This window comes from Chlorocebus sabaeus, chromosome 25, assembly GCF_047675955.1.
Source record: "Chlorocebus sabaeus isolate Y175 chromosome 25, mChlSab1.0.hap1, whole genome shotgun sequence".
NCBI classification, from domain to species: Eukaryota; Metazoa; Chordata; class Mammalia; order Primates; family Cercopithecidae; genus Chlorocebus; species Chlorocebus sabaeus.
The window spans coordinates 86768856-86788512 of NC_132928.1; the positions used below are offsets into that span (position 1 = coordinate 86768856).

Consider the following 19657-nt stretch of genomic DNA (forward strand, 5'->3'; position numbering starts at 1 on the left):
TAGCAACTGAGGAAATGGGAACGAAAACACAAATGTCCCAGGATAGAGCACAGAGGCAGTGTGAATTGGAGGAGTGTTGTAGAGGGAAGAAAGATCAAGGGGGTGCTACCTAAGGCAGGAGAATGGAGAAGGGGGAGGGCATTGGTGCAGATAACAAAGGAATTACATGTGAATGGAGCTGAATTGAAATAACACCGAGGATATTTCATAGATGAATCCCTGGTCTGTTTCTTCACTTAATCCCTCCAGGACATTCTTCCATCTCTTTTCCATGTGTTTGATTTCAGGGTAAAGATTAAATTATTAGGAACCTTCTGAATAAAAAACCTAGGGATTAGCATATTGAAGGGAATATTCTTTATCTACATCAGCAACAATGGAGGAAACATTGTTCCTTCTATCTCTGTGTTGACACTAGAACATAAGACTGAGGAACCTTTGCTTAGTCTTCGTCAACTGTGTAACCACTTTGTCCAGTGTTTTCTAAACCTTGTATCAATAAAAATAAACACCAGGTCCCTCAATATTTTTTATTTCTCCTATTTCAGGACCTTACACACAGAAGCAGCTAAAGTTAAATGGTGGGGTGAGTGCAGTCTTGGCTTAGTATTCCAAAGTCACACGTCTATCAAAGCACCACACCTAACTCCAACTCATTACAGAAATACTTGTCTTTAGCATATCAGTGAATATGTTGAGAATAAGAAAACTGAGCAACTTATTCCAAGGGAACTAAGTGTAGAATGAATAAACCAAGACATTCTATCTATTACCATTTAAGTGTAAATGGCCGTTTTGTAGGTTTTTGGCCGTGTAACAATCTTAATGGCAGAGTCAATTTTCAATCAATGAATCAATATTTATTTCCAGGAATATATTGGACTCCATGGGAATAAATGCAGGGCAAGTATTTATCACTTACCTCTGAAATAAGAGCATTCCTAAAATGTAAGAATACAGAACCAAAATACAATAGTAACACCTTCCTAAAAGTTTTCTAAATAAAACTGCTACACGTTTAGCACTGGAAAATATTTTACTTGTATTGAATGTTTGAAAGTAAATCAAGGAGGTGGCAAATGCTCCGATTTCCATTCAGAGGTTGGTCAGCAATGCAGACAGGAACGATCATGATCACAGGTTAACACGGGCACTCCAGAGGGCGGCTGGGCTTGCCAGGAATGGTTTCTAGGGCTGCCTGCCTGAGAATGCCCTCTGGAAAGGTTTCTTGGTGAATCCAGTTGAACAAGTTGGCTAATGCAGAGATGCTCCCCAGCTTTGCTATTGTTACCAAGTAATCCTTGCAACAGGATGATTTTGCCTGTTAATAATTTTGAATTAGCTCAGTGACAACATTCTTCAGAAGCAATACCGTATGTTCTGAAATAGCTGCGTTATTGGTTGCAGCACTGCGGAGGTTTGCAGAGTCCCCACTAGTCCTCCCTGATCACAGTCCCCACCCTGATGCCCTGGGAGTCCCCGCTAGTCCTTTCTGGTCACAGTCACCACCCTGATGCCCTGGGAGTCCCCGCTAGTCCTTCCTGGTCACAGTCGCCACCCCGAGCTTCAGAACCAATACCGTATTTTCTGGAATAGCTGCATCATTAGCCGCAGCACCGCAGATGTTTGCAGAGTCCCCACCCTGATGCTCTGGGAGGAGCCACATCTCCCCAGCACTTTCCTCAGAGCCGCGGCCACCTCTTGATTCCTCAAGCTGTAGATGAGTGGGTTGAGCATGGGGGTGAGGATGGTGTAGAAGGCGGACACCACTTTGTCCTTCTCTGGGGTGTGGTAGGAGTGGGGCAGCACGTTGGTGTAGAAGGCCGCCCCGTAGAAAATGCTCACCACCATGACGTGGGAGGAACACGTAGCAAAGGCTTTGCGCCGGCCCTCGGCAGAGTTCATCCGGTGGACAGTCAGGAGGATGCGCGTGTAGGACACGGAGATGACGGACAGAGGGAGCAGCAGCATCAGCACGCAGCAGGCATACATCAGGGTCTCGTAGAGCGACGTGTCTGTGCACGACCACCTCAGCACGGCTGGGATCTCACAGAAAAAGTGATTGATCTCTCGGGAGCTACAGAAGGGGAAACTCATAGTGACAGGCGTCAGCATGAACCCATCCAAGGAGCCGCCCACCATGAATAAGCAGAGCCTGCGGTTCATGAGGAGAGGGTACCGGAGAGGGTGGCACACAGCCACGTACCGGTCATGGGCCATGAGACCCAGCAGGAAGAATTCCCCTCCAATCAGGGTCAGCTAGAGGAAGATCTGAAGTGCGCAGCCCAGGAAGGAAATGGTCTTGTCCTGGGACAGGAGGTCCTGGAGCATCTTGGGGACCGTGATACAGATGTAGATGGTGTCCATGATGGAGAGTTGGCTGAGCAAGAAGTACATGGGAGTGTGGAGGCGGGAGTCCACATGGATAAGCAGAATCATGACCACGTTGGCTGTTATTGCCACCACAAAGATGGAGAAGACTATTGCAAAGAGAAGCCCGGGGAAGGCAGGATGGGTGATGAGGCCTATGAGGACGAAGTTAGTGGAGTTCTGGAGAAGGCCCTCCATGCCCATGGTCCATGAGAGCTCCGTGGGCTGTCAAGGCAGAAATCTGGCAGCTTAATGACCTGACATGTAGGAAATAGTATGTCAGCAGCGTGTGATAAAGCAAAGATCACCTACTTCAGGATCATTTGAAATCCCAGTTTCAGTGTTAATGATCTGTATGATATTGGACAGAAAATTAATCTCAACTCAGTTTCATCATCTGTGAAAAGTCATCCTAGTTCTATACAGGCTGGATGTGAGATGTAAATGTAATAATTCATACAGTACCTGGTTTAGAATCGGCTTTTTATTTTGAACTATCTTCTGAATACATTTTATAATCTTACCACTTTAGATTGAAAGTTTTCTGAGGGTGGTTACCGTGCCTTATTTCCCATTTCACCTTGCAATAATACATGGTTTGGGTTTAAATTGCTCTCTATCTCCATTAAGATGATTGCATTAAGATCATACACAGATGTTCTACCAATTTCGTAAGTCACAAGTAGATATCTAGATAACTGACTTTCGGCTGTTACTAAACAGCTTTGCGAAAGTCTGCAACCTCAAAGCAGTACAGATGGCCTCATTTGAGGTCAGGAGCTGCTGTCTTGTGGTTAGACTTTTGTCCCGCAAAGCAAGTTCATGCTTTAGTCATGGATTGCTGTGAGATCTTGTGTCTATTTGTTCTCACAGAATTTGGGGATCATAAATCTGGAAGGACCACCACAAACTGCTTCAGAGCAGGGCTTTAGTTTCCTTATCATGGTGGTCCCCTTCTGGTTGACACCATGAATTCTGCTCAAGTTTTATGACTAAATACTGCATCATATCACTCAATGATGACCTAATATTCTCTTAAAATATTGTTTAGCCAAAATGCTAGCATTTCTGACAGTAGCATTCTGAAGCTGTTCTAGTGTTATCTCATCCTAGGAATCCACTGCTAGCTGCATTTTTTTCCTCAAATTTCTCCATCATTTTGCTGATCCTTCAATGTCTCTAAGAATAACTACAGTTGGGAACAGTGGCTCACACCTGTGATCCTAGCACTTTGGGTGACCGAGGCAGGCAGGTCACTCAAAGTCAGGACTTCGAGACGAGCCTGGCCAACATGGTGAAACCTCATTTCTAACAAAAATATGAAAATTAGTCAGGTGTGGTGGCAGGTGCCTATAAAATCCCAGCTACTCGGGAGGCTGAGGAAGGAGAATCGCTTGAACCCAGGAGGCAGAGGTTGCAGTGAGCCGAGATCGTGCCATTGCACTCCAGCCTGGGGGACAAGAGTGAGACTTCATCTCAAAAAACAAAACATCAAGAATCTATAGATGGTAAAGACATTTCTGAACTCAAGAAAGCAGTATCAAGCGTTCCTTGAACTAAATGGAATAAATTCTCATGTTGAGTAACGTGAATGCGTGTTCTTTTGATATGTTCAGGGATATTGAGGGATGAATTGTTCCTTTTAGATTATGGTGTATCTTTTTCTCATTTTAGTGACAGGATTACTGAAGAAACGTTTCTGTAAAACGTTTTGGCCACCAATACTACAAATATATCTGAATCTTTTGGTTCCAGAATAGTCAAATTTACAGTCTCTGAAGCATCAGTAAGGAATAAACTCCCCTTACATTGAAGCAAACACAATAGGAACAGTAAACAGTTTTCCTTCTTAGTGCTCAAAGATGGAGATGTGAGTAATAGACCTAAAAAGATGAGTAAACTTTCAAAGGGAGAAGAAAAGCAAATTTTTTGTTGGTCTGTGCTGAAACTTCAATTAATCACACCTTGGTTGAGGAGAAAAAAAATACATGAGCATCAAATATTAACTCCTATCAAGCTTGGTAAGAGTCAGCTACTTTTGCCTTCTCTAATAGGAAGATTTTCTTGTGATAGCCACAGCTTTGAGTCATGGGTCAAGAGACTAAATATAAAATTCCACTTACAGTGGCTTTTGCAACAGCTTGTTGGAAATGAAAAGTATTAATCCAGCAGACAATAAGTTTATCTTGACCCATATCTATTGTTCCACTTAAATGCATTATGGGTATTACACATTAGTTACTATAGTGTTAGCTTACAATCATCCTTTAAAAATATACTTTGAGAAACTGAAATAGGCAAGAATGAGACAAATGAAAGTGACTTAAAATTACTTTTGAATCAGAACACAAGTCAAAGCATTTTTGTTTCATGTAAATAATCAGATTACACTTCACAAGGTATTCAAAGGGGAGGCAAAACAATCTATTGCCTCAAATGTCTGATAGAGTAAACCATTTTCAACTCCCAGATCTTCTCATTGTAGATCCCAGAAGAGTGTAAAAAAAGCTGCAGTAGGAGAAAAATGTGATTTTAGCCACCTCCCTTATTTTTATACAACCAAGGCTGTTTAAGAGATGAGAGATTGCTTGAGTGTGTTGTGTGTACATGTGTAGAGTTCATATGTGAGTGAGCATGGTATGGGTGGCGATGTGTGTAGGGCGCAGCTCCGCTGAAGAGCGGAACACTACACTGCTCGGCACAAAAGAGCAATTCACCCATTTCAAATGAAGCCAATATTGAAAACCAAATGTGACATGTTCTAATGCGAGCCTGATATTGTTCCGTAGGACACTGGGCATTAAGTATCCGCATTATGAAAACATTTGTTATCAGTTACTTGTTTAAGTCAGTTCCGGGCATCTAAATGTTCACATTCGAGTTAATGCTATTTAACATGATGTGTGGTTTGGCTTATTCACACACACAAGATTCCTAGATTCCATTCCCCATCAGGTCATCTTTCCTCCACTATCATTATTCTCCACTCTAAGACCCTTGGGTTTTTTCCTGTTTCCCTCATAGACTAGTCTTTCAAAAACAAAAAAACAAAAAACAAAAACACGGCTTTTGAAAGGAAGGAAGACGACAAAAAAAAAAAAAAAAAGCTTTTATTTCCATGATCAAAGCTTCAGGCCTTTCTGCTATTCAAGGCGGGGAATGCTTTGTCCCCAGTGCAGGTTAGAACATAACCCAGAAACCCTGACCCCCAGGGACCAGTTATAACATCACCCAGTGTTGCAGCACAGTTATCTGGCAGCAACGGGAGGGTGGGAAGATCAAGCCCAGAGGTGGAGGACACCGTGCACGGGAGCTCTGCATCCGTTATCTGCACACTTGGGGCTGATGGGTAAGGGATGAGTGAGCTCACCAAGAGGCATTTATTCTACCTGTGGTCAGCCACATGGCAAGAAGCGGGAAAGAATGAGGAGAATCTCCCTGCAGGGTGCCAGGTGATCAAAGCTGGATGTTTCGGGACAACAGTCCTGGGGTTGTTCTGGGAGAAGTCATAGAAATCAAGCACAATGGGTGACTCATTGAAAATTGTATGAAGATCTCCAAGAGGTCAGATGTTATTCTACCAGGAAGAGCTTCGTGCAATTCATTGACACCCGTTTCCGGGAATTCAGCATGACAAGCGCTATGAGAAGAAACTGCCAGTGTCCCTTCTGTGGCAGTCAAGCTGCTAACCAGAACTGACCTTCTCCACTTGACACAATGTAACCTACAGAGCTTTAAAGGGAGGGGTTTTCCATTCCATCCTTGGAGACAGAATGCCTCAAGTGCAAACACATTCTGTGTTCAAGATTCTCACCTAGTACTGTGTGAGCTAAGATTAATAGCAACTGACAATATTCTTAAGGGGTCTATAGCTAAGTTCGATTAAAGTATCATCAAAAATTCTCATAAAAGCAAACCATTTTAAGTCTAAAGTGGGGATTTCTAAAAATGAAAATATGTTGGGGACTATTTTAAAAGGTGTTTCAACCACAAATAACAGCTAATGCCATTGTGCTTTACTCAGCTGTCAAAATCACTTTGGGGATGACATGCATAGTTACTTCTCCAGACCTCAGGTGTTCTTTCAGTAAAAGAATGGATTAGTAACATGTTGGTGACACGCCAAAGTGCCACATAGCTCTAAGTCATCATTTGTCACTGAATGAGAAAAAGGGGGCCTAGTATATTGGGGTCTTTCTGCTTTGATTAAAGCTTGTAAAGAGAAGATAATGGTGTGAAAGGCACTAAGAAGATGGAGGAAGAGAAACAGGAAATTGTGATATTCCCCAAATCATAAAGAACAGGGCTTTACATGTGCTGGGTAGTTTAGTTTTACAACGTACATGAAGTCACAGCAAACCAGAAGATGCTACACATCAGCTTGAGTAGTGGACAAAAGGTACAGATTCCCCTTATCTGTGGGAGACTGTTTAAGACCCCCCCCCCCGACCCCCCGTGGATGTCTGGAACTGTGGACAGCACTGAGCCCTATACATCCACCATATTCTATCCATGCATACATACCTATGATCAAGTTGAATGTATAGATTAGGCACAGTAAGGAAGGGATTGACAATAAAATAGAACACCTAAGACAATATACTGTGGCTGTAACTTAGAGTTTGATGTGTCGATGTGTCACAGCAAAACTTGCCATTTTCTTCCTTCATGATTTCCAAGAAAGTTTTTCTTAAGGTAGATCTTGGCAAACTCAGCTTGAGGTTTAAGTCAAGAACTTTCAACCTTTTTACTTAAAGCACCTTACAGCCTCTCTCTGGCACATCTAAGTTGCCAGCTTCATGGCTCCATCCCTTCGGGGCCATTAAGAAAAATTACTGAGTTACTTGAATCCAAGCACTGTGAGCCCACCACAGTCGATGACCCAGACAGCTACCGATTGACTCGGTAGCACACATAGCGTGAATAAGCCAGACAAAAGGACGATCCATGTCCTCTGCAAGACAAGAGTTCATCATACAAGATGGTGTGCAATTTAAAATTTGAGTTTTTTTCATTTAATATTTTTTTTAAACATGGTAGATAGCAGGAAGCTGGCAGATTGCAGGTAACTAAAACTGGAAATGAAAGTGTTAAAGAATTCTGACAGTTTTCCTCTTATCTCAAAAGTTTCAACCCAAGGGCTAGAGGGACTGAAATGATCTTAAAGCACGAAACTTTTAAAGAGAATCTAAGTGATCACTGCTTTGAAGATAGTGTATTGCAAGAACCAGAAGACAGGAGTCGGTCCAGTTAAATAGTGCAACACTGGAGAGGTAAACCGGTCTGATTCCAAAACTCGAGACTGCAAGGGGACATGATCAAAGACAGTGTAAATCATGTCAGAAAAGGCTCGAAAGCAGGAATTAGGCACCTGGGGTGAAAGAAAGGGGAGAGTCCAGTCTAACCACAGCTGAAGAGTCCGTGGAGAGCTGAGGTGTGTGGGGTGGAGCGCGGCTGGAAAGTCAAGGTGGAGAGACCAGAGCTCAGTGTTGAGAAATAAGGTGTAAATGGGAATTGTTTCAGTAAGAAAGTTACATATTCCGAAATAGGTACGTACAAAAGATCTAGCAGTTTTAGTCTCTCCACAGCCACCTAGTATCCAAGGATGTGAATTTCTCTTTCCCTTTACCTTGTATCTCCAGTTCTAATTACATACTGCCATAGATATCCCACTCTACCTGCATACTTTTTTAAGGATTTTATCTTAAGGCACATGTGGATGCCTTATAGGGTAAATAAAAGAGGAAGGAGGTTAGGGAAAAAAAAAAGGAAAAAATCAAATTTTCCTCCAAGCATGCAGAAAGTCTTCAGTCACACCTAAATACATATGAAAGGCAGCAATTGTCATTTAACTTAAAACGTAAATTAAAATTGTAACAAAATATTCAGAGGGCAATCTATGCTTATCCAATATGCACCCTTGCTACCAGTTAAAGTCTGAAACTTTCTTCCAGCTGTCAGCTCTCACATGCCATTTTCCTCCAGTAATATTCTAAACTATTAGATTTCCCTTAGCTTCCCACGTTTCATGCTAAATGCCCCTTTTTCAGTCAATCTGCTTGCCGATTAGTGAATATATGCATTTATGCTTCTTAATGCTGAGAAGGATGGACCACTGCCTCAGTCATCAGCAGATAAGCTCACAGTAAGGTGGCCTTCTAACAGTTACAGAGTAATACCTAAAGAAAACATCCCAATATCTGGGTAATGTTCTGGTTTTCATGAAATCTAAGATCCTACCTCAGAGAATCTGGGTCCAAGTCTTTCTAAAGCAGCAGTGGAAAGTCAGACTTCTTAAATACATGTGTGTGGGGGTGAGGCTAGGTCAGAAAGTCTTTTCACTAATAGATTCCCACATCCCCCAGGAAGAATTCCTGGGTTAGCAATTAATCCAGGTTGACTGGGTTTACCATGAATTTTAGAAGCAGCCCATCCTTTCTTGTAGAGGGTGCATTGTTTTCCCAAGTGAAGGACTGGAACTGTTTCTTGCTATTTCATCATGAAAATGTCTTACTGAATCTTGGCATCTCTCCAGAGATGGAGAGGTGATATGGGGATAAGAGCCTTGCTCTAAATTGAAAATTAGATTTGAAATCTTTAGAAATACAAGCTATGACAAACAAACTCTCCGTCACTGCCTATTTTGTTTGGGGAGAAATATTTCAAGTTATAAATATAAGTATGAACCAAAGAGCATTGGAGCCAAGTCTCAGCGTAGAGGTTTCTGGTGCCAAGGTTGAGGATGCACACCTGGGAAAAAGGAACACAAAATGACAGGAGCATCTGAGATTTATGCTTCTTCCAAAGAGGGTTGGGAGACTTCAATATTTAAAAGGGAAACAGTGGACATTTGAGAAAAAAAAAAGGGTGGGAAGTGTGGGTAAATGGAGTAAGCGGTTGCCTTCTTTCAAGGCTTTGATCAGTGTTCACTGAATTCGCACTTTAGATGTGAAAGGAGAGGGTTTAGAGGAACAGTCAGCTGGGCATTCATCTCCTGCTCAGTCTGGATTTGTATATTAAAGGGACACAGAGGAAAGAGTCAAATACGCATTTCTTTCAGGGAAGTGGAGGGATGACCCCCAGGTCTGTCTGTCCACTGCCTCTGAAGATAAGCCGCTCATTTACATTATCAGCACAACATTCAACAGAATGGTTTTAAGAGTAAAGATCTTTGGGCCGGCAAGGAATTTCCTTGGGAGCAAATTGTGAGGGAGGTTCCTTGGGGAAGTGTGTAGCCTTCTACCTGTGTAGCTATCCATTTGAGAACAGTACGGAATCTGTAGCTATCCAGTCAGGAACAATATGAAAGTTTTTTGCATGACAGTTCCCAAGCTTGACTTTTTCCTTTGGCTGAGTTTGGGTCCCGAGAGTTATTTTCCTTCTACTTTCTCCTACCTTCTATTTTCACAAAAGTGGTATTTGTCACACAGGTTAAGTGTTCTTCAGAATTAATTTGTCTTATGCATAGTACAGAAGAACGTTGAATTCAGTAGGAATAAAGGAGACATGAGAAACTAGAAGAAAGGATGCAATGGGTAGAAAAAAGTGAGGGTTAAACAAGTTATACGCTTTCTAAAATTTTTCACAAGAGTATATCAAGATACTTAAAGTTTAGGAAAACTGAACTTCCTAACATTTGTTTCTCTAATGGGGAAAAGTGGTCTTGTTTGGGGAGCAGAACAACTTCCCTACGAGTAATAACACTGAGTGCTTTTCATGACTTAAGTCAGCTCATGGGCACATGATCATTTCTAGTCATCACAAATCCATTAGACACATACCTTATTCCTTATGTCCTCCTAATGTTACAGATAAACAGAAAACCCTGTACCTCTCTTCAGCCTTTAGAATGTGATTCAATAATTCTTCCTAAAAATTTTTTATATGTCATCCATAAAACTTCTCCAAGTAGCTATTGGATTGATTGGATAGACTCTTCCCTCCGGTGTGATGTGTCTTTCTACAGAGCCACAAATGAGTTATGATCAATATTGATCCTCTACAACCCTGGATTGGTCTCAGTGCCCGATTTGGCTATAGCCACAGGGGAGTTGATTTTGCTGTCAACAGCCAGGTTTCCTCAATGTGCCATAAAACTTTACAGTTGTCATGAAAGTGTTTGAGAAGTGCTGCTGTATCAATTAGGAAAGTTAATACAAGCCCAACCTAAGGAAAAAAAAAGACCTGTGAACAAGGTATTGATTGGTATTAGTTTCTAACTCACATGTCACAATGTTTTGTCTAGTGTTGAATTTAGTTATCTTGTGAAAATGGAGTCTACGTTATTTCTATAAAAGGTATTTTGTGGCATCTCAATCTTTTCATGTTTTCTTCATTTTTCGCTTCTCTTCCTTCAACTTTTCAAGAAGTAGTCATTTTATATCAGTAGGTATAGACTTCGTTGCTACAAGCCGAGAGCGAATCCCACAGGTTGGAGTTTAGATTCTCAGTGTTTTTATTTGCAAATAATTCTGCTTGCTCAACTCACTCCACTCCGAAGTGCCACTTGACGTTTAGGGTGAATCTATTTGGAAAAACTCTGCTAGTTACTATAAGAATTTTTAAGTGTTCTTTCTAAATTTCTAAAGATATTGGCCCTCTGCTCATGTCTGAAAAACAGACAATCCATTTTCACACTGCTATAAAATACCCAAGACTGGGTAATTTATAAAGAAAAAGGTTAAATGGGCTCAGTTCCACATGGCTGTGGAGGCCTCACAACCACGCTGGAAAGGGAAGGAGAAGCAAAGGCATGTCTTACATGGCAGCAGGCAAGAGGCATGTGCAGGGGAACAGCCCTTAGTAAAACCATCAGATCTTATGATTTATTCATCGTGAGAACAGCATGGGAAAGCCCCCCTTTCCCCCCAACCCCAGGATTCAATTACCTCCCACCAGGCCCCTCGCACTATATGGGGATTATAGGAGCTAGAATTCAAGATATTTGGGTGGGGACACAGTCAACCCTTATCAGACACATTCCAATTAAGTTCTTTAACTGGAGGTTCTGGCAAGAAAAAAAGATATGCTGAGGTTGCTGAGATCTACAGTAAGAATCATCTTCTATCTTTGAAATTGTGTAGAAGGAAGAAACATTTGTGGTAATTTTGCTGTCACACCTCAAACTGCAAAACTTATAGTCATGGTGTGTGATAAGTGTTTAGGGTAAGAAAAAATGCATTACATTTATGGTAGAAGATGAGCAAATGTGTTGTGACCGACATCAGGTTCTATGCTTATGGTTTCAGGCTTCCCCTGGGAGTCTTAGAACACAACCCCTGAGGATAAGATGGTGACTGCTATCTTTGAAATATATTTGATGAGTTGATTCTTTATAATGGTCAATGGACAGTGTCTAAAGGGGAGAAGTCGGGAGAAGTCAGGGAAGCAGGTGAAGATGACCGTTTCTTTTGTCGTGACTGAGCGGAGCCAGAAACAGGCTACTCCATGATTTTTACTGGAATGCACAACCTTGTTAAAATCTGATGGGTGACTTACTAAACCCCAACTTTATGCCTACGCCATCCCAAGCTGTTCGTTGTTCAGAACCTTCATTCCTCTCAAAAATGAAATCCTTAAAATCCCAGGCAGCTTTCCAAACCTCATAAATGCCCCACAGTTGCTGGCATGGGGATGACTTGTTTCCAGGCAGAGAATATTTAAGTTCAAGGGCAACAACAAAGTCTTGTATCCTTCATTTCAAATCTCTAGCAGCATATGCAGTTTCTTTAGAAAGTGGTTACCTTTCCTGAGGACACACCTCCCCACCGCCTTCTGTAGGGCCCCTGTGACATCCTTGTTCCTAAGGCTATAAATGAGTGGGTTGAGCATGGGATGGTGTAGAAGGTAGACACAGCTTTGTCCTGCTCAGGGGTGTGGTAAGAGGCAGCACGTATGTGTACATGGCAGCCCCATAGAAGAGGCCCACAACCACCATGTGTGAGGAGCAGGTGGCCACAGCCTTTCGCCTCCCCTCTGCCTCACTCATCCTATAAACAGTAATGAGAATTCTTGTGTACAAGGCTGAGATGACAGAAAAAGGGATGAGGAGCATCATGATGCAGCAGACATACCTGGCTGTCTTGTAGGCCGACGTGTCCGTGCAGGAGAGCTTCAGAAGGGCAGGGACCTCGCAGAAGAAGTGGTTGATCTCCCGAGAGGCATAGAAGGGGAACTGCATGGTGAGGGGGGTGAGCAGGAAACCATCCACAGACCCTCCCAGCCAGGCTGCCGCCACAAACAACCAGCAGACCCTGCGGCTCATGAGGACAGGGTAGCAGAGAGGGTTGCAGACGGCTATGTAGCGATCACAGGACATGAGTCCTAGGAGGAAGAACTCAGTCCCTGCTAAGGTCAGGTAGAGGAAGTGTTGGGCAGTGCATCCTGCAAAGGAAATGGCTCTCTGGCTCATCACCTGGTCCACCAGCATTTTGGGCACAATGGTGGAAATGTACAGGATGTCCATGAGGGAGAGCTGGCTGAGCAGGAAGTACATGGGGGTGTGGAGGCGGGAGTCTATGTGGATGAGAATGATCATGGCCATGTTGCTGGCTACAGAGGTCACAAAGACCAGGAGAACGAGGGCAAAGAGAAGCCAGGGGAAATGGGCGTTGCTGAACAAACCCAAGAGGGTGAAGTCGGCATACACGGAATAATTGCCCCACTCCATAGCTCTGTAGGGTACACAAGAGACATGATAAAGTTGGAAAGGTATCTGATTTACCTAAAACATTATGAAGCAGTCATGAACAAACCAAGGTCAAGTCATCTTCCTGAAGCTCATAATTTCCTGAGAGCTGCCTGAGCAGGATTGTGCTACATCTCATATCATAGTTCAGGATGATTTTCTTGATTTGGTGACTACTATTTAGAGTTCATGATGAAACAATCTTTCTGTTCATGACCACATTCACTTCTATCTTTCGAGTACCACCTTACATCAGGGGGATGCACTTGAGGAACCAGCCTGATTGAATAGGAGAGGGTGGTGGGAGGAAAGGAGGATTGTCCCCGTCCTAGACTGTTCTCCTTATACTAGCCTCGAGTTCTCAGTTTGGATATCACCAAGAGTACATATGTTGCTTATTGAATAACTGCATTGATCTGACCTAATTTCTACCATTCTGGACACGTTTGTACATTGTCAAATGCGAGTGCTCAACTTCTATCAAGCAGCATATTTGAAAACGAGCCTGCATTGAATAAAAAGCTGAGTTATGAGAAGTCATTCAAGAATTCATAGGAAGAAATCACGGGAGAAAATGTTTAGGGTCAAGCCGTTTGCTTTCCTTCTTGCAGCAGAACACTACTGGGTAACATACGACTCGTTAACAAGTAAAAGTTAAATGGTAGTATAACGTTTTATGAATATGAGATTGAGATCCCTTTTGGGATACACTAACTCAAAGTTAGATTATGCATGTATATCCATGTCAGTTAATCTTAACTCATGTGTCCCTAAATGCGGTATGTGGATAGCTTCTCTGCATCATACGGAGCTGCACTGTCCAGTGTGGAGCCATGAGTCTCGAAGCCATGGAGCCCGAGACATGATGCTCCAAGTCAAAATGTGGCATCAGTACAAGTTACATTAAGAATTCCAAATCTTGTTAAAAATATATGCAGCACAGCTCCTTAAAACTTTATATTATGTGGTAAATATTTTAGATACATTTGGATATAGATTAAAATTTTCACTTATTTTACATTTTTGATGTGGTTACTAGAAAATTTAGAATTATCTCTGTGGCTCCCCTAGGGTTTCTATGAGACAGCACTGGTCTAGAGGTATCACCCCTTTCTGAGAATACAACAGCTCCAAGTACCTTCATCCAAACAAGTCCTCCAGAATCAAACCCAAATTAGAATTCAGCCAAGAAATTTAGGTGCGATACCAAACTAGAAAAACATCTACTTGTATGTGCATTCACCTGCAAATAGTCATAACCAATTCATAAATTTCACATTTCTGAACAACCTTGTAAGATACTAGACCATTCTACAGTTGAAAACGAGGCTTAAGGAAACTTCCCCAGAGGAACATGGTTCTCTTCAAACAGTGACAGTGTAATTGTTCTATGCTGTTCTCCAACAGGACAAAGTAGACATCAATTCATTCCTCCCACAAACGTTCCCGAGAGGCACACTGGGTAAGCCAAAGTTTGATATTCCAAAAAGGACCTGAAAGAATGTAAGACATCATCTGTCTTCAGGAAGCTTGGAATCAAGGCACGTGAACGTATGCAGTATGTGTGACCACAGGTGCACTATCAGAATGGTTTGAAGACCTCTGTAGTTTTGACTTATTTGGCATGTGAAGAAAGGACAATAAAAATGATGGAAGCTGCAGCCCACTGGCTGGTAGACAGGAAACTCACACCAGGGCCCCTCGGTACATTCCACCACAACCAGGCCACAAAGGACAGATGGAAAATGAAAATTAAGTTCTCAGCCAGATTTTTACTGATGAAACCCACATTATATCCTTATGCATTTTTCAGTTCTCATTCTTGAAATGTTACCAAGCTTTATGCCAGAGCTTTCCACAAGCTGTTTTATTATTTTTTAAACTGTGTTAAACCATTGGGGAAATTAAAGGCAAACATTTAGCAGCAATTCTTATGATGGAGAGAGGTAAATGCTCACCCAGACCTGGTTGTCCACAATTTACTAAGAACAAGATCCTTGGAGAGCTATGCTTGTTACTTCACAGTAAATTCAGAGAATGGTGGAACCTACTGGAGACCAGCCACAGTGACTGCTATTGGTCCACTGGGAATATTACAGCCCAAGAGGAAAACATGGGTCCAAAAATATGCTTATCAGGGCAGCTGTGTCCCAAAACCCTGACCATGAATACTCCTGGCCCTGAAACTTGTTAATGAGACCCCGAGGATCTCCCCAGCTTTCTTCACAAAGGGAAAGGGGAGATGCGAGAGGCTCCGTAACCACTCAGATTTTAAAACCATCTTCCACTCTTGTCAGTGTTGATTTATTCCCTGTATTTTAAAAATTACCCAGTATAACATTTAATACTTGGGAAAGAAAAAAGGAATCAACTGGGTTACTCCGTGCCCCCATGTAATAACTTTTTATGTCTATGCATAATTTCAAGCTGTAGTAAAACTTCTAACTTTATATATACTTAATATTTAGCACCTTTCCCACTTAGTCTTTATACAGACTATTGCTGTGACTGAATATGACACTCAACTTAGAAACATGAATGTAAACCAAGTTTGCTTATAATATACAATATTGTGAGGTTGATTCTCTGGTATAGCTCATGGAGAGCTGTGTACAATGCTTTAGAAGCCCATCAACCAGATTGTTAGATGTTTAACAGTAATAGAGCACACTTGGTGGCCGCATTGTGCTTGCCCATGTTTAGCACTAGTATCTAAACTCACGTTAATAGGGATTTCTTTGATTACTAAGAAAATTGAACATATATTTTTGTCTATTGATTTTTCATGACTGTTTCTATATAGGTGATTTGTTAAAAGTGTCTTCTATAGAACAAGAACATTGTTTAATATTTAGTAATATTCTGATGTACTATTTAGTGCAGCTATTTTGCCCCCAAGGTTACTTACAATTGTAACTTTGATGTTTAGGCCAAAAAGTTCTGAAATATTTAAAGACATTTTTATCATTCTGTATGCTGAAATTTTGGAAAATATTTTCCATCCAGGTATGTGATTTGTACAATTTTACTTGAATTTTTAAAATGCATATTTTTATGCATTTAAAATCTTTGGTCTAGACATTAGAAATTATGCAACTATTGGTTTATGAGGTCAATCCAATCATCATGAATTTGTACCTTAAGATCATGCCGGTGAGTATCTAATTGTAGTTCAAATAATCACGAATCCAAGTGTGATGAGCAGGAATGACCTAAGTTCCAACAGTTCTGCTTGTGGATGTGGGAACACCCTCGTCGCATGCGTGAATTCTGGTATAAGTGGGTACTAAATAAGTGAGCGCCAGGTTAGCCTTAAGCAAGATAGTAATAGCAGCAACAATTAACTTTGGGGGATCTCACCCTCTGCTGTCCATGTTGTTTCTCTCAAATAGCAGATCCAACAGCAGGTAGCCAATTTTCTATTTCATTTTTGATGTCATTCTGTCCGACTCTTGCTCGGCATCAGATTGGCAACAATTCTTGGTGACCATCTAACTCAGAATATGTTTGAGTGCTAAAAGGCTAAGCTAGACAGGAGATGAGGACAACAGGCATAAATATCTTGAGAGATCAGAACAGGGCAATGGTGACCCAGACTAAGACATTAAATTCTCTGTATAATGAGATTCATTATGTTTCCTCCCCAGAAGTCTCTTCACATGAAGTGTCACTTCTAGTTGTGGAAAAAACATTTTCTAAATTAAGATCAATTTGGGGGAATCTTTAGAACGGTCAAGAAGTTTTAAGGCCGAGAGATTGTCTTGAAGCAGACCATGATTGCACGGGTATAATACTCAGTGAAAAAACAAATTACACCTTTAAAAAAAAGCTGATGAGTACCACAAATACATAACACTATCTTAACTGGTTGACCTACACCAGTTCCCATTTTTTCCCCCAAATGGTACATGCTATGTACTCCAAGATATTTTCTATAGCAGATGGTTCAATCCTAGTATGGTTGAAAATTCAAAATTTGGTACTTTATAAAATTGTCTTCCACTTTGTTTAGGATTGAGGTCCAATCTGAGGAAACCACTGTTAAATTACTTTTGTATGACCTGCCCCTTAGCTTTCCTCCCACCAAGAGTTGACTTTAGAAAATATTTGAAACTAAGAAATGATTGCGAGCAGTCTGAAGAATGAGCTTTGCAAAATGTTTTAGGCTGAGACACGCGAGCATGAGAATAACTTCCCTACCCAGCCCGGCTCAAATGCACAAGCCTGGGGGGTTGTTTAAGGAAATTTTATACTTTTACCCACCGTGGTTTCCAGACTAGCTGATTAATTACCTAAAATGTTACAAGTTGTACAATGTGACCTTTACCAATTATCTTCATGTTCCGGGAATTTGAGATATAAACACAAGGTATAGCTGATCACAATAGCTCATGTCGGCGTTAGAACTTCCTTTCCTCCCTTAAACGCCCCATAACTTAGTTGGAGCATTTATTTAGGGCTACGAGAATCTCAGATTGTGTTTCTCAGTCTTGGCCCAAGTAAACCCTACTTACGTTGATTTTGCCTCAGGTTTTTTCCTTTAGGTTGACAACCATCTCCACACCATCTCCAGAACTTTCATCACAAACAAATCCTCTGTACCCATTAACATTAACTTTCTCCTTTTCTTAGTCTCTGGTAACATCCAATTCTATTTTGTTTCTATGGATTTTCCTATTCTAGGTACTGTAGCAAACTTGTCCAACTACTACTCGAGACCATCACTACAGCGGTTACTGTTACTGCTCCAGACCGTCATTACAACAGCACTGAACAAGGGATGAACATAGAAATGGTGAGAAAAAAATAGAACTTCTAAAGGCAAGGCCAGCTTGGGGAAGGAGAGAGCTCCCAGCTTCCAGTGAGCAAGGGCAGCCGCCCGAGCTTCAGGCCTCCGCATTTGTTAAGAGCAGGGAGGAGGCCGTCACGACTGGTCAGCTGTGTGATTGATGGCAGGTTCACATTGTTGCCATCAGACTTTCAGACGTACCTAATAACAAACACTGGTGCCTGGGGCATGACTGCCCTCAGCATAACCTCTGCGTGGCAATCACAGTTTGTCCGTTTGCCAACATTCTGCATTTGTGAGAAGCAGTTTTGCTGCTTACTCAGCCTCCAAGGGTATAACTGAGTTGACCACAACCCTCTTTGTCTCCAACCTTTCCTGTTTTTTGAATTGGATAAGATCTGTCCCTGTATTATGGGGGTTGATGTCATCGTGACTCCGGTCAGTCCTTGGGCCCGAACACACACCCACATGGTTTGTTCATCCCCTGTAAAGACGGAGGCAGCCCTTGTCCCCCCGTTAGTAGTAAATCTACAGAAGCAAAGGTTTCTGTGGCTGCAGCCGGGAGGCAACGCCCTGGATGAAGCATCCGCTCCACGAGCTGCAACTCAGCTGCCCCTGAAGAATTGCTGCGGGTAAAACTTTCTATTGATAATGAAAGCAGCTTTTTCTGATGAACAGAAGGCAGAGAAAACAACAAATTGAGACTTAATTCTTCTCACGCAACAGTACAGCAAAAAAAGCCGTCCTGAACCTTCAATTCGCACTTACACAGGCGGGTTTTATTAAGACACTATGGGTTGTGATAAATCTTTCTCCTAGTCATGCTTTTAAATCCCTGGCCTACTCACCACTACCTGAATTTTTCCATAACCCGGAGCGAGAACTCCTGGGACTTCAGGAATGTCCCGGCAAGTTCAGATGACTTTCGCCTAAAATTAATCCCATCTTCCTGTCGGCAAAGGTCCCCAAATGCCAGTGTCAATCAAGTTCGTTTCCTCTCAACATAACCCGTTCTTTGGGGGATCTAATCCTGCATTTCCAGGTGTTTGAGGGGGAGTCAAGGCACCTCCGGAGACCCCCCCCACCACAAAACGGAGTCGTGGCCTGGCCTGGGGACGCCCCCTTCTTCCAGGTGCCCAGGTCCAGGCCCGCTTGTTTCCCAACAGGGGGTGCCGTTTATGATGAAATCTTCAGTGGGACTGATTAGCCCAATGATTTCCCTAATGGCAACAAGGGCAACGTCCTGGTGCTTTTTCTGTAGTGAGAACTGTTGAGATCCCTTCCGCCCAGAGGTCTGGCGGCATTCTCTTCTGAAACGTCCGATTTTTCTGCACTTACATTTTCCCACTCCTGGGCTCAACCCTGGGCTCCTTTCATTCAGATCCGTCAACTACCAGAATTAGCCGTTGCCGGAGTCAACATTGTAAAGCAATGAGGCCGAGTTCCCACATCTTAACAAGTTCTAAAAACCTAAACTTCCTGCTCACCTCACAGGTGCCACTGCACGTTCACAACCCACATTCGTATTCTCATGAGCCATAGTCAAAGTCAGCCTTTCTGTAGCCACAGAAGATGGCACAAGCCAATTTTCATTCTCCCTCTCTCGTCTACCACTTTTCATAGGTGCTGTTACTGGGGCAAAAAGTTCTCAAGCCCTGAAATAAAGAGATGGTATGCACCAAATTCCAAACAAAAGGGGAAAAAAAATTCCCCTATGTTACCCTGATTCAAAAACCTCCCATTCTTCATACTTCTAAGGGGCACTGACCAGTACCTTTTTAGAGCACTGGCCGTATGTTGCTGCTGGCAGA

At 42.2% G+C, this 19657-nt stretch overlaps 2 pseudogenes; both read right to left on the reverse strand.

Moving 5' to 3' along the window:
- Positions 1–1343: 1343 nt before the first annotated feature.
- Positions 1344–2624, reverse strand: LOC119622928 (olfactory receptor 2T2-like; annotated as a pseudogene).
- Positions 2625–12098: 9474 nt separating this feature from the next.
- Positions 12099–13083, reverse strand: LOC140708535 (olfactory receptor 2T27-like; annotated as a pseudogene).
- Positions 13084–19657: the final 6574 nt, after the last annotated feature.